Source organism: Serinus canaria, chromosome Z (genome assembly GCF_022539315.1).
Source record: "Serinus canaria isolate serCan28SL12 chromosome Z, serCan2020, whole genome shotgun sequence".
NCBI classification, from domain to species: Eukaryota; Metazoa; Chordata; class Aves; order Passeriformes; family Fringillidae; genus Serinus; species Serinus canaria.
The window spans coordinates 31,498,903-31,512,934 of NC_066343.1; the positions used below are offsets into that span (position 1 = coordinate 31,498,903).

At 37.4% G+C, this 14,032-nt stretch overlaps 2 protein-coding genes across 3 annotated transcripts in view; one reads left to right on the top strand and one right to left on the bottom strand.

Annotated features, from left to right (window-relative positions):
• Nucleotides 1–14,032, top strand: part of HOOK3 (hook microtubule tethering protein 3) — a 945,081-nt gene that overhangs the window by 698,047 nt on the left and 233,002 nt on the right. The gene's annotated exons all lie outside the window — the stretch shown is intronic.
• IDUA (alpha-L-iduronidase) overlaps nt 1–14,032 on the bottom strand; it is a 46,174-nt gene that overhangs the window by 18,661 nt on the left and 13,481 nt on the right. The gene's annotated exons all lie outside the window — the stretch shown is intronic.

The following is a 14,032-nucleotide window of genomic DNA, read 5'->3' on the forward strand; positions in this document are numbered from 1 at the left end:
AGTGTCTGTAGATACAGTGTTGCAAGCAATTGCTTACCACCTTTCTAGAATCCATTATGTCGTTTCAGGGATTGTAAAACTCCAGAACACACACAAGTGTCCATCTACCCTGGAAAGGACATTAATGTCCAAAGTCAAGCTGTTCACTGCAAGCAAACAATAAACTTCTAAAGGTTCCCACAACAGTAACTGCTGGGGGATCGAACAACAGTAATCTATGCCATTTCAAATTCTTGCTGCTACAAGGTCCTCCAGAAGGAATGGTCTTCAGAAGTACCTGTCTTGCTTTTAGCCAGAACAGGCTAAAACGGACAAGGAAGCATGTAAGTTTAGGAGGAGAGCATCTACAAGATGACAGTCAAACGCTCTGGACAGAAAATGCCAGCAAGTTTATTTTTTTACAGAGGGGAAACTTGTTGCCCTCCAATGTGCCTCTTACAACACAAAAGGATCCTGCCTCCTTAGTTTTTCTAATTACTTTTGCAGCTATGAGGAATGAAATGAAGCCAGTTTAAAGGTCAGGTTTCTACAAAGACTTTGTTTGCTCCAAACCCACCAAGTGTCTACATAAGCTTCTTGTTCTGCTGAGTACTTAAGAAACCTCTGGACCTTAAAAGCAGATCCTAAGGGACTGCAAGCACTACAGAAATGTTACCTCAGAGTATACAAAGGGCCAAATAGCCCTCATTAACATTCACCTTTCCAGAGGCTGAATTCTCAGCAGCTCTCCTCAGGTCTCGTCAGTGTCAACCAAAAACCCGACTAGTCTGGTATTTCAGGTTTAGTACAAGATCATTAATAACTAAGACATCAGTAGACTCCTGGGTTATTAATAAAAAACTCTTCCCGCTCCTGAGTGGAAGCTAACAATATGGTACTCATTCACACTAGAACTGCTTCTACCCTGTTCTTGCTCAACTTGCTCTCGCATCCTATGATCATTACAGGTAAAGTAAATTGGCTCCTGTTCACAAAAACCCCATAATCCAAAATAACCATGATAACTTGATTGTTTTCAGGATGATGAACACTGATTCTTCCTCCTTGGTGGTCCCCGAGCAAAACACAGCCTGGGCTTTTCACATGCTTTGCTGACTAAAAACCTAAATCTGAGGCTTTTTCAAAGGCCAAAGACTATACCACACCCACACCAATAACCCATATATTTTACCACTTCTGTGTCTATTTATTAGCATTAATATTTTTTTTTCATTTGCTTCTCAGCTCTATCATTTGTGTAAGCAGGACTGGAAAATCTGCTTGCTTTACAATTATGGCACAGCCTCTGCACAGAAGCACAATGCCCTACACTTCAGTCGGTGCTGGCCCACACTTTGCACAATTCAGTCACCCTATAACGGGAATGAGTCAGCCCAGCAGTAACGGGAGGATGCATTACAAAATCACAGAGCCAGGCAGCATCCAGCCTTTGCTGATGTCACAGCTTGTCACAGTTAATCCATCCACACAACCAACCAGCGTGGTACATGCGCAAAAAGAAGGATGGGTATGAATCCCTGTGGCTTACGAATAAACCGTTTCAAAAATGGAGAATATATCAGCTGTTATTTACTGGAAATCACTGCCTCTTCTACAAGCCAGCCAAGAGGCTGCGCATTCAGCTGAATCTTTCTATTTTTTTAAAAACATAAAAATAGAACTGACTTTGATTTATACAACATCTTAAGAAGCATCTCTGCTCTTTGAATCAGCAGTATTTGAGCTTCATCTTGCAAAGCAACTCACAAAATCCTTGCCGTGATCTGGCTGAAATTCACAGGCACAGAATTGCAAGCAAACAATGGATGTTTTCAAGCTGATGCTAATCACGGTCTATGATTTTCCATTTCTTACACAGCCTGCTTTTGTGAGCATAGTCTCAGTCCTTCTTTCAGCAGTGAGTGTGCTGTGTGTGGGGGGAAGAGAGAGGCAGACAAAGCACCAACAGCTTCCTGTGCCGAGGTGAGTTAGCCTCGGAAAATATTGCTAAGACTGTTGTGTCTCTTCTCTCTGCTCCCCACCCCTCTTCCCCTTTAAAACAAATTCCAGATGTAAAAGGGGAAAGAGGCTGCAGAAGCAATTTGGGCAAAGGTATATGCTATTTTAGTATCTGACCTCTCTAGACATGTGAACATAGCCAATCAGATCACTTAGGCATGGACAATTCAGTATCGTGAGATGTTGTGATCCCTTGCTCAGGTTTGCTATGTTCACATGCATTTGCAAAGGGAACTATTAAATAATAAGGTGAAATAGCAGAAAATGCTTTTCAGCTGATTCTTCACTACAAATTTAAAGGCTTTGCAAGTGACTGAAAGGTTCAGTCACTGTATGTGAGCTGACTGCCAGAGGATACCTTTCTGATTTGATGTATGAAACTGATTGATTTCTTTCTGCATAACACTTGGCTACAAGTAAAATGTCCACTGTGGTTTGATGCTGCCATTGATGATCAAACTCCAAATAAAGTCACCTATAATCAAAAGTCTTGAAATGAGATGTCAGGGAGACTAAATCAATAATGAAGATTAAAGATGCTTGAGGAAGAGAAAACATGACCAAATGCTAAAACTAGCTTACTTTAAGCACATAAGTACTTTTGGCACTGCCTGGGAAAGTTGTCACTGAACTTTTCTTCCCAAGCAGTGACAGAACAGTTCTCTGTATGCATGCAGCATTCTAATTCAAGTACACACAATACTGCACCTTCTGAAATGAGCCTCCATGGTACATATTCGACTTACTGTTTTCTTTTCACAGTTCTGTTATTATCACCTTTTCACATTCACATCTTTATTTGCTGTTTATGCTCCATCTATTATTTGCCTGCTAGCTGTACAAGGAAGTCCAAAAGTATGTGACTTCAACTATATTACGGAAAATAGCTTATTTACTGTTGTGTAAATCATAACACTGAGAGGGAATTAATTCCCTCCCTGCTGCCACATATGCAACAAGAACCAAATTCAGGAGTAATTTACTTAGTGTGCTCTCAAGGACTTTGCTTGCTTGTGCACATAATTGGACCTGAAATTTTGCACTAATGCACAATGTACTGCTTTTACCAGGTATTTTAATTTTTTTCCATTCTCAAAACTTTTTTCCATTTGTCAAGATGTTTACTAAGGAGCACATAAATGGACAACCAACAGTCTAAGGAAAGAAAAACATGGAGGTAAATACTGAAGGTGTGAAGATTTGCAGCTAGATATCTCAACTGATGCACTTCTTTTACATCTAAAATACAGATAGCACATGGTGTCTGATGAAGTCCCGCAGCTGCTGGATCTATTTTGCATGTCAGATGTAGTTTCAGGTATGTCTTTCTCTATCAATCCTTGATTCCCCATGGGCCACATTATATCTAACTTGAATATGTCACTTGTTTGCAAAATGATACCAAGTTCATTTTCTAACTTGCTAGTGTTTAATAACTTCTGATGGTGAAAAGGCACAATGTATATGCCTTCCATGTCTTGTTCTTAATCCTGAAGAAGTTTTATGATGAGTGGTTTTTGAGTACTTCAGAATTGACAAACGACGACAATAGGACAATCTGGAGAATGCAGCTTTTTAAATGGCATGCCAGTGTCTGTTCTTTACTCTTGAATATAAAACATATTAACTCCTTATAATTAAGGAGGTAAAACTAGCCAGTTGCATTTACAGATAGTTTTATATGAGATACAAATCTAAAAGTATCTACAAACTCAAATCTGATAATTCTATTTTGAACCTGGGTTTGACATTAAAATTTAGACTAGTGGTGTATTGTTAAATACAGTATGGCTAGGTCTTACATGCTATGATCTTCATGCTTATGTATTACCTTTTTTCCTCCATTCCTCCCCCATCCTGAAAAACAACCACTAATACAAAAATTATTTCCCCTTTCAATATAAAGATGTATTACATTCTGTGTTTATGAAACATGAAAATTACCTCACAATGCTGTAAGAAACCATCTATTTTATTTGCACCCAGAAACTGGTTTTTAATATCCAGTTAAGATTACATACAATTTCAAGGAATGCGTGAACAAGCTTCAGAAGTCCAGAGAGACTATCCTTGCTACATTAAATTTGCCTCTGTGATAGTATCAGTAGTAATATTCATCTTCATCAACAAGCAGGCTCTGGCGCTACAGTTCTGACTGTTTGGGGATGAAACAACAGGAGTTTTTCTTAGAAGGCAGAAAAACTCAGACATTTTACACTCAGTATATCAGCTGATGTATGTAAATTGTTCCTATATATAAGATTTACCAGCTAGACCCCCTTCATGATTTAGTTCAATAAAAATGCTTTTTCAAAGGACAAATCTCAATTAGTGACCATTGACAACTAAGCACTAAGTGTAAGGACATTTCCACATATTTCCTGCCCTAATCTCATTTAACACATTAAGAGTATTTTTTTCATCTAACTGAAGTTAGTATGTAAAACCCCTAAAAACCCCAGTTAAAAAGACTGTAAAAAGCTATATCAGGACTGCAATTCTATTTGAGCTCTACACAGTGTAGCCAGCTGTATTGCAGCAGAATAGCAGAGATGAGTAAGAAGTCAGAGGTTACCAGCTACTGTAATGTAATGATTAAAAGTTTATCTTTTATTGGTGATTACACTCTACAGGACAAAGATTTTTCAAGTGCTAGTGTTTATTTATATTATCTCACTGCAAACATTATGATAGCAATACCCAATTGGAAAGGCCTGCACTATATCATGATACAATTTCTAATCTATTCTTACAGAGAGCTTCTGTGATTCTGAGGTACTGTGCTACTGGGTGCTGATACGAGAACAGTTGTGGAACTACTGCAGCTACTTTGTGCCTTTGGTAAGTGCTAATCCATTGGTTCTATGTTTGTAGTGGGAAATAGAAAGGGCTTGCAAGCTGAAACGACAGCCTTCATCAGTTTTGAATATACAAATCTGCACTGACTCTTGGAGATCTCAGTTTCTCCTGCAAACTTTAAAACAGGAACTACAGGTTTTTTCATTTAAAAAAATCAGTAACATGACTCCCCACATATACACACACCATTTTCAGCTGCACCAGGCACTTGTCACAGCTAGAGAAGGAATGTAGCGTGTGTGGATTGGAAGTGCAGCGCATAGTGGATTGGAAGGGAGTAGATGCTAACTTTCAGTGTGCCCATCTTTCCTATTAAAATACAACCAAATGTGTGCTTTTTAGGCACATCACCAGCTTGCTATGATACAAATGTAAATTACAGAGTAATTGAGGCTGGAGAGCATTTTAAACAATGAAGGCATTAGGCTTAAGAGTTTTTTTAATTCACTGAGTTTATGAACTTCCAACACTTGCACAGAAGAAATAACATGGCTATCACATTTGGACTATGTACTTTTGAAGATTTGATATTATTGACTGTGACGCAGTAAACAAACACTTTTAACTATGATTTTGAGATTAACTGTCCATATTATTAACTGTCCATGACTAATTTAGCATTAATTTTTTTAACAGGTAGGTCACTAGATATGAATTGTACATAGCAATGACATGAATTTTTCTGAGATCATCTGAAAATCCTCAAGTAAATGTGTCAACAATGTCAAATATATTCTATGTCTTTACATAATTTAATTCATAAATACTTTTGTTCAATTCTGCTTTTAACCCTTAACAGTTTTTAGACCAATTGAAACTGTGCATCTGTTCACAGAGATAAATAGTAAGTCATACAAACAAAAATCGCCTGTAAACTCAAAATTAATGGTCAATGATCATCATTCTTTTCTACTGTAGTTACTATTCTTAGAGATAGGTGTTTCACTGTAGTACCTCTTTTGGCTGTTTTGGCCAGTTACCACTGTTTCACTACTCAGAAGCTGACAAGGAAAGACAGCACTTTGAGAACTGAGTGCTACTGTCAGTGGAATTCAACCAGAATGCCAGGAGCAGTCCACTCAAAATTATTGCTGGACTGAAGCCTTGATGAATGATTTCATGCAATGGAGTATGAACTCTCCATAATCCATTAATGAATCTTCTGCTGTCAGTATTTTTGTATGTTAAGTAAAATTGTTCATAAAACACAGTTCTGTCAAAACGATATAATTTTCAAAATTTCTACAGACAGAATGAGAGAATGATTCATTTTGTCCGTTTTTTCCATGTGGAACTGTCCAGAGATATTTAGCCTCACTGGCACTGTGCTGCACCGAAAAAATGTTCAGAATTATTATTTGAAGTTTCTTTCTTTTAGATTTCAAAGAGTGCTATTTTTAAGCTAGTTGAGGCAAAACAAAATGGTAACCAACTTTATATGGAAGGGGTCAAGCGATAATGATACAATAATATCCTCCTTTCTCTTGGGACCCTGATACAGGGAAAAGTGCTGTTGGAGAGAAATGCAGAGGGGTCTCTGTCAAAAAAATTGTGAAATGGGCAAATCCCAATTATTCTGCAAATTCCAAGATTGCAAATACCAGAAGTAACAGAGTTTCCAAATATTGGACAGGAGAAGAAATGGAGAAAAAGTTTACTTAGGTACTGAAGCAGATGGCACATGCATTTTAGGAGGTCACTAGACAAGAAAACTCTTGGTTCTAAGAATTAGATAGTAAAATGGATGAAAGGACAAATTTTAGAGACTTGAGTTTAAGTCACTTTACTTTTAATGAAGAAATACCTCGAGGCTAAAATTAAATTAACAGAAGCATATTCTGTAGAGCATAAAATCAAAGAAACACATTATCTTTGTGACCAGTGTGCAAAATTTATTATGCAGATAAGGTATACTACTGCATCCCCTTTTTTCTAGGAGGTAGCAAAGGAGAAAGTGATAGGAGTGGTTGACAAGACCTTCCATAACAAAGAAGCAACCAACAGGATTTTGGTAAGAGTGAAATTATCTTCTTTAAATTTTGGATTTAAAACATCACAACTACTACTACCAACTCTAAGCTCCTGGCAGTAGCCAGTAGTCTTGAGAATCCATGACCAGTTTAACACCACAGAAATTCTATTTCTACTCCTCCCTCACCTAAGTTTTGACTTTTTATTTACATAATTTTTATGTTTCCTTCTTACTTCTAAGGAGCAGCACAGCAAACAACTTTTTGCACAGGGATAAAAGACAATGTTGAAACCTGCCCCTCTCTAAGCATGCTTGTGTGCCAACAAGCAAGGTCTTTTTGTGACCTTTCAGCTCCCATCTCATACTTACTGCATGCCAATTCATGTTCTTTCTTGGCTGAGAAACAGACACATCTGCTCATCCCTTAGCTTGTAGGCCAGCTGAATACAGTCCCTACAGGTCGTGGCCTTGTGCCCAACCTGTTAATCCGCACTGCTTAGTAACCATTAAACATTACCTATCACCTTTGTCTAGGGGAGGAGATGGATGTTTATTTATCACCTGGATAGGTCTGCACTTATACAAAGATTTAAGATAACTAAGAGGGAACTTGGTCATTTATATACTTCACAAGAATGAAGTAGACTTTCAACAGAAGTCTATCTTTGTCCTTCTGATCTGCCTACATTATGAAGTCTTTGGTTTACACAGAAGCAAAAAATATTGTGACCTGAATGTGCTGACATGTAGAAAAAGAACTCTGACCTCCAGTTCTCCCATCCTATGCACTGAGCAGAACAGGACTTACTCCAGCCTGCAAAGGACATAAATCTCAAACAAGATGGAAGTTCTATTCATACACATTGAACGTGTAAAATCAAAAGCTAATGCTACATGAGGATGCATAAACCAGATTAAATCTCAGAGAAGAAGTAGCTTCAAAGGTCAGAGATGTGCTAGCCTGAACTCAGCATAATTTTTGGATCAGTGCTAGTTAATTAATAATCTTATGCATTATTTAAACTCGAATCCTCAGCTAGAGATACATATATATACAGCTTTACAAAGTGATACAAGTGACAACACACTACCAAACACCAAACTTAAGATTTCATAAATACCCATCCTCACCCTGAGGAATATTCAGCTAATAATTATCCTTTATGCAAATAGAGTGATGTCTGGCTGAAGACTTCTATTCATTCCAACGTGCAAAAACAGAGCTGGTACATTCCTGTCAAAAAGCTATCCAGGTAAGAGATTTGTCTCCTTTCCAGTGCCTCTGAATTCAGGGTAATTTGTTCTTTGCCTGTTTTCAAAGGCAAAACTGCCTCTTTGCACTTACTTTTCTTGCACTGTTGTTTTTTTTGTTTATTATTATGTTGTTCATAAATATTGTTTATAAGGTAGATACTGGACAAAAGTTTGTAAAACATACAGTCAGCTGTAAATGGTACAGCAATTACCTTTCCTGCAACCCTCATCCAAGAGTTCAACCATTTGGCTAGTTTTTATTTCTATTGAAGAAAATGGCATATACTAGGCTTATCTTTTTTTCTCAAAGTACTACACTGGTATTGAAACTGAGAGCATTTTCTTAGTGCCTAAGTACAAAAAAGTGTTCAAAAATACTGTCCTTATTGCATGTAATAAACACAAGATCAACAAGAAAAACCATGAGAACAGACTATCAATTTGGTTTTCTCTGTGATAGCTCAGTATGGCTAAACAATATCCAGCAAAACCAGAGGGCAGAACACAGAGCTTAGTATTTAACTTCACGAATGATGACCAGGGTCTTGAAAAGCTATCTTGAAAGACTTCCTTTTTTTTTTTTTAATTAACAGACTTTCATTTTGAAACAGCTACTTTCCCAAAAGCAAGAAATCTGATTTTTAGGAATGTTTTTTGATTCCACAGGAAATGCCTTTTTAGTGGTCACTCCAGCAGAATAATGCTGTCTTGCCTTCAAGAGCATGTCAATAGTTAGATCAGCATTTTCTGGAATCCTTGCACAAAAATTGTCTCTGCAGAACAAGTGAAACTACTTGACCATGTATCTGTATGTATGATTATTCCCAGACACGATTTTGATGGCAAGCCTTAACAACAGGTGCTGGCCAAGTGCATGTGTTCCACTATAGCCTTCTCATCAGCTCTGGGATTGTCACCTGTCAGTGGCTGTCACTTTACTCACTGGGATATGGAACTGAGAATTCTTGGGAAAACAAGACTTGAATCACAGCTGTTGGTGAATGCAGGCATTTAACAAAGAGCCTAACTTGCCTAGAAAATCCTAAACCGATTTAAAGTTGAAAATTAAAATTGTGACTTGGAGATTTTAATTAGAAATACACAGATCTGAAAGACTCTTAGAATAAATCTCTCCTTAGTATAGCAGTTTAATTTGTAGAGGACATGATCTGGCTTTCCTGACTTGCAGAGACCACTAAGCTGGAATGCTATTACCTCTTTCACGTTTGAATTAGTGTAACACTGAAACTCAACATAAAAATGCTTTGAAGCAGTGATATTTTACTCCTATATAGTGAAAAAACTAACCAAACCTCACAAGTTTCATATTATTTTTCTACAAGGCATTACCATGTACCGTGTCTGTAGTCTGATACCTTGCTGGGTCAGCGTATAAATAAATGGTTTTGGTTGCTGGCACCTTGCTTAAGTCTGCTTCCAAGTTAGTTCTAAAGATGAAAACACAACAGCTAACGTGAGACAGAGACAAACATTCCTCTCACTTGTTCTGTTTTGGTACCTAATGACTTCTAAAATTTTTAGGTGATGTTGACATATCTAAGCAAACCTGCAGAACAAAAGATTAATAAATCAAAGCAACAGGTGCTAAAGCAGTACTGTCTTACATTATATGCAGCTCAGGGGACTTTATTTCAGACTAGTCAGCTCTCACAAACTAAACAGATATTCCTCACATCTGTTCAAGTATGTCCAAAGCACCAACTGCTGGCTTAAGTTTTTATGCCACTCTTAAGGGTCAAAGTGCACTGGGGCATAGTTTCTAGGTGCTGTCCTCTGAAAAAAATCCAGTTTGCAAGACTAACACACCCTGTACATTTAATCTATGCACCATAAATGAGCCTAACCAAGGAGCTTTTTCAAAATCGTGTCATTGCTCAAAACCAGAACAGTAACGTAATCATAGCCATTAGAGCCAAGAAAGGTTTCTATGAGACAGAAAAGGTTTCTGGTATGAAAGATGAGCAACATGAACAACTTAACATTTGCGTTTCCCATCAAATATTTAACTAGGCTGATGTCTTTCATGTTTTTCAGTGAGTCATGCAACAAATAAATATAAAACCCACCCTAGCCACTTAGTTTTTAGTGGATTTTTCATAGTTCAAACATGGAGAAAACAGCAAACATCACTTGGCTTAAACTCTTTAAATGGCTCTATCCAAACTGACACTTGAAATCACTATTTCAGCAAGTTAGCAATTAGACTACAGAGCTGGGAAACCATCTGACTTCTGTTCTAAATAAAACATTTAAAGTATCTCAGCATAGGGAGACAGGCTCACCCTCACTACTCCCTCCAGGGCTTTATAGAGATACAGCTTCAGATTTTTTGGTGGCAATCCAGGATGGAGAGGCAAAAGGATGCAAAAGAATGACGTTTTTAGGGGTTGTGCTGTTTCACAGAGAACAACTTTCAGAATGGTTATACATGTAGCAGGAAAAACTGCCTGCCAAAGAAGCTGCAAAGAGAAATCCCACATGAACATACTGTGACAAATGTTTCTTCCCCTGCAGAGAGATTTTGTCAGGTCACAGGCATGATGAAAAGACAGGAAGAAAGGTGGGACTAAGGCCAGTTGGAAAGTAAGCAGTTTGGTTGGCTTCAATGGTTCTTTGCCTCGTTTCTCTTTTTCACAAAATAAATTGAGTCAATGCATTTAACCTGAAAGAATGAGTGGCTCTGCTCAATTGCTTTTGCTCATATGGTCAAGGGAAACTTGAAAAAACTTCACTGTGAAGATTCCAAACATAAAAGTACAATTAAAAATAACCAAGACTGCTTTCTGTTGTAAGAATATGAACATTACACATATACATGAACGTGTGCACAAGTCAACTTTCACTTGTTCAAACAGTTGTTCCAATACCGAAATCAAGTGCAAGGAACTAACATGTTTTATGCTACGTGCTGCTTCATCTGTGCAGCCCAGTTAAGAACAGCTCTTTCAGCAAATGATGACTTGAATAAAATGCAAACAATATGTTCTGTGGACCTCTGGAGGAAGAAATGGAGGAATACTGGGTTTCTATTTATTAGTGTGGCCTAAGCTGAAAATGGGTCATTTGGTGATGCAGTAAAGGAATCCACATATTGACCTCCATAGGGCTCCTGCATACTGCTCAAGTACTACCACTTTGGAAGAATGGTGTAGGATCTCAGTGCCAGAATCAGAAGGCTGGAGTCTGCTCATGTGCATAACAGCAGACAGATCTCCTCACCTCCATTCTGTCTTTGGAGATGGCAAGAACATTGGAAGCTGCAAGCTCTGCTAGGCTGCATAAGTGTACAGGGTATAGCACGCGTCTTGTAGTGGAATCCCACTTCCTTCAGGTGAAGCAATGAGTTACAGGCATCACAGCCTTACAATTACTGGATTACACAGCTGAAAAATGGGTTGCTGATAACAACGCCCCTGCCCTTATTTGGTGCGGCTTTACTGCATTCTAAAAGCAACAAGGAAACTTTAAACATTAACAGTTACTGGATACCAATCTAGGTTGAGAGCTGACTGCTTAACAGCTACCACATTCATTTGACATGGAATCTGAAAGCATACACAGCAGAATAAACAGTTATTTACAGGAAGGAAGCCTTTATTTTCAGAAAAAGAAAATTGAAGAAAATTACTTACTGTCAGCTTGAACACAGAAGATTCAAAGTTTACTGTACTACTCTTTTTTTTTTTTTTTTTTTTTGTGGGTGGGGGAGGCTTGGTTGTTTTTTACAAAAAGCTATTACTCTGATTATCCAGTATGGCAGTATAGTTAATATATATATAAGTAAACTATCATTCAAACACAAGATCTCTTAATAGATTTCCAAAGAAATTATGTTCAAATCATCTTATGTAATAAAAATCACTATTATCCCTCAGGGAGCTGCTCAAATAATACACACATCTGAATTGTAATGGTTTTTTTTTTTTATAATAACCAAATTACTTCCAGGTAAATTGTATCAGATTAGAGAGAGACAGACAGCAACTATGCAATTAAATATATGAGTCTAGTGAACAGAAGCTGATGCAATCTTTTTTTATGTAGCCTATAAAAAGCACTCATTGGATATTGAACTGCCCACTAGCTTTTAAGAATGTCGAGCAAGGGCACAATACTTATTTTCCTGGCTGGCTGAATTCACTTGGCTGTAAGAAGTGAGTGGCATTTAAATAAGGACTTGCTGTCCTGATGCATAAGCGTATCATTCTCCAAACTAATTTAGGTAAGACAGGAAGTATTGGGAAGCTGCCTTTTAAAAATGAATGTCGTTATTACACTTGCTAGCATTTCTGTATTTGGTAAACTTTATTCATATGCTCTTAAGTGCTTCATCTGGTGTTGCAACTTCATTTATCTTTTCTGTCACCTTTGCATTCTAACAAAGACTAGAACCAACCTATTTTCCTGTCCAAACAGATCTTGGTTAGCATAACTGTGCAGTAAATTAGGGTCTAAAGCAAACTTAGCATTGATAAAGAATGGACATGGATCTTTATAAATAATTATATTAAATTTTAATTAGTGTTCCCTTATGATGGAAATAAACTTTACTTACAAACACAAAGAAATTTATACAATGGGAGTTAAAATGGGTTTATCTAATTGGGATGGATAAAACTCTACTGATTTTAAACATATGTTTAGTCTGCTATGCAGGTTCTTTTCAACTTGGACAATCAGTCCACACCTAGCAAGAATCTCTACTCTGCCTTTCACCAAGTTATAAATTACCTATAACAGCTGAACATGCTGCCTTGAACTGTGGTTAAACTTTGCATAGCCTTAGAAATCAGGCTGCATCACTTATCTGTATGCTGTATCCTAATACCTGGGAACCTGTTTAAAATTTCTGCTCTAGTTACAGATTTATAATAATCTTCTTATTATTTTCAATCTGGAGGCAACACATAATTAGTAAAATCTTGAAAACTACTTCTAAGCAGGATAGACAAAAGACTTTCTAATAAGCCACTCTCAATTTGGACTGCTCCAGGACAAAAGCTTACAGGCTATTGCTAATCTGTTATTTTGCTTTTCTATTATCTTTCAAGTTGGACACTTTAATGCTTTTTCTAAATTCAAAATTCTACACTTTAACAGGCTGTTACCTAATATCAACAAATCAAAATTATCTTCTTAGCAACAAAAAAACCCTCATTTTACACAGAAATTTACACAGAATTCTGTCAATAGCATCTAAACTATGTATGAATTGTTTAAACCACAAAAAATTTACCAACAGAATACTGTGCCAGTAAGTTTACTTCAAGTTTTATGAAACTGATGGGTACAGAGTCTGCCTCTACACACTGAAAGAGGAAAGAAACAGCTTTCATTTTTAAGTGAAAACAAGCTTTGACACTATGGCAATGCCACTCCTGGCACCAAACAGCTCTGATGCAGAGATCCTGGCTCTTAATGACACTGGGAGAGGCTGAGGCTGGAGAAGGTCTGCTTTCCTAAAAGTTCTGCATACTGTTGTATTAGGACATATTTTCATTTAGATCAGTACAAGTCACTCCTTTTCTCCCACTACTCTTAATTGGGCATCCTCACACGGAAATCTCTTCTTTCTCTCTACTGCTAACCAGAAAAGATCTGCCACTTGGCATAGCCTGTTTAACATTTTCCACCTGTGTGTTCCTATTTCATTTTTTTAGCTATGTAAGTTAGGACACTTGCATGCTTTGCCTCTTAGTCATGTTCCCACCTACCCCAAAATTATTTATGAATGCACTAAGCTAAATTCAATTTAATTTGACAATTGAGTAAAACTGCATTAGTCAAGTTTGGTGAAAACAGTTGTGTCCATTGAGGCAAGAGACATCAAAAGCCCCCCATCAGAATAAATAATTATTAAATCATCCCAGCCATCACATACTAGAAAATAATCAGGAGAACCATAGGAAAGTAACACTGCTGTGTTTG